Raw genomic sequence first — 2381 nt, forward strand, 5'->3', positions numbered from 1 at the left:
CCGCAAAATTTTGTATTGTTATTATATCAAAGAGAAAATGCTGAAAGAATAAACAACAACTAAAAGTTAAAATATAAGATCAATCTCTTTTTTGATGAGACAAATGGCGCCGTAGTTTATTAATTATTTATTATACTTCTAGATATTGGCAAAATTGAACTTTAAAGAGATATATTTGATGCTGAAAACCATCTCCAATATGTATTCAAGGTTTTTTTACAAATAAAAACAAATATGAATTTTGAAAAAAAATTGGATCAAGTTTTTAAATTTATTTAATCTTCCGTCTTATTAGGAACATTGTATTTTATATTTCAATTTAAAAATAGATATATTTGTTTGAATGATTTGTTGTATCGAAAAATTATTCCACACAAATAATATTTATTTATAGACAAAATACTGCATTGTATAATGTATACAAAACAAATAAAAAATACTTTCAAATATTACCTATATACGAATGCGTCGAAAAATAATCGATGACTATTGGTTGTAATATTTGAATGATTTGTTTGAAATTAAATTGATTTTTTTTACGATCCGAGCCATATGTTGGAACTTTCTCAATTTTTATGGACGCTGTTCTTAGGTACAATTTACAAGTCGTTCTAACAATTTTCTCCTTTTAAACGCAACAGATAGAAGTAAGATTAGTTGTGATCAAAAGCGCTTATTTTTTGCCGTAAGCCTAAACCCCCTTTAATTTTTCGCAAACACTCCCTTTAAGAAGGATCGTAAGTCTGGAATACTTCTACAGCCAAACAACTTTCCAATACTTCTATAGTACCTAAACATTTATATTGACCGATTTCTGATGTATGCCGACATCCCGTCCCGTCCCTTCCAGGGGGAGGTACTGTTCCCCCCCACCTCCTTGTGACCGCAGAGAAACCAGATATTAGAATTTAGAATATTTAGAATTCAGGATATTTAGAATTGTCACTTTTTTCCCATGTTTTTTTGGACACTTTTAAACAAGTTGATAAGATAAACAAGCTGTATGTAGAGGAAACCAGTGGTTTACTCTGTATTAGTACAATTTTCAACTGAATTTATGCCAATCAGGAATTCTATAGTTTCTATTGAATTATGTAACAAAGGTCTATCTAGGGAGGGTCGCATTTAAATAAAAGAGCCTGACTCTTTTATAAAAAAAATTATTCCTACAAGTTCGTACAAGGTTTTCCACAAAGGATGAAACTGTAAAAACGAATTTAAAGGGACTGTAAAGGAAAAATGAAGGGGGTATATAGGCTTGAACCTGAGAATCTCAGGAGTTGATTAAGACATATAAGAGTTCTATCTGATGTTCCTGTCTCGAGAAAATGGTATAAAACTTTGTCAAAATTATACCAAAATATATATATGTAAGATTTTGTACAAGATTCGTAGTATTAAACAGATCATATTCAGCAAATAAGCAATCAATCTGAAAACAACGATATCCTAGAGGAGCCTGAGAGACTCAAGTTGCTCCCATTATTATTTGAATTTAATAATTTTTCATTTTTAGTAGATATAATTGATAATATAATTTATGCGTCCGGAACATGTCACCAGAACTCCAACCAATGGAAGTTCAGTATTATTATCACGTGTCTCCGTCTGTATCATGTGAATAGTATACTGCACTGCACTGCCATTATGGAGGGAGTTCTTGTCACGTGATACGGACGTATATCTTACATATATACGTTTTGACACAGTTTTATGTCAATTTCTCGAGACAGAAAATCAGATAGATGTCTTGAATATAAGGAAACAGACAGTAAACATTTTGTCCAGTCTTCTCTGGAGTCTCACTCTTTGTGGGTAACCCTGTAGATACTTGCACCGAAGTAATTATGTGTTTGATAAACCTGTAATTATAGTAATTGTCTATGTGCAATGTTTTTAATTTTTTTTTTTTTCTGGCGTTGAGAAATCCAAGCAAAGTAGTCGTCTGTATAATATGTTTCTAGTTTTCAGTTTTCTAATTCCTGGTCTGTATAGTCTCTGTAGTCTACTGTATAATATGTTTCTAGTTTTCAGTTTTCTAATTCCTGGTCTGTATAGTCTCTGTTGTCTACTGTATAATATGTTTCTAGTTTTCAGTTTTCTAATTCCTGGACTGTATAGTCTCTGTCCTCTACTGTATAATATGTTTCTAGTGTTCAGTTTTCTAATTCCTGGTCTGTATAGTCTCTGTAGTCTACTGTATAATGTGTTTCTAGTTTTCAGTTTTCTAATTCCTGGTCTGTATAGTCTCTGTACTCTACTGTATAATATGTTTCTAGTTTTCAGTTTTCTTATTCCTGGTCTGTATAGTCTCTGTAGTCTACTGTATAATATGTTTCTAGTTTTCAGTTTTCTTATTCCTGGACTGTATAGTCTCTGTA

The sequence above is a fragment of the Eurytemora carolleeae genome, unplaced genomic scaffold, assembly GCF_000591075.1.
Source record: "Eurytemora carolleeae unplaced genomic scaffold, Eaff_2.0 scaffold761, whole genome shotgun sequence".
NCBI lineage: Eukaryota > Metazoa > Arthropoda > Copepoda > Calanoida > Temoridae > Eurytemora > Eurytemora carolleeae.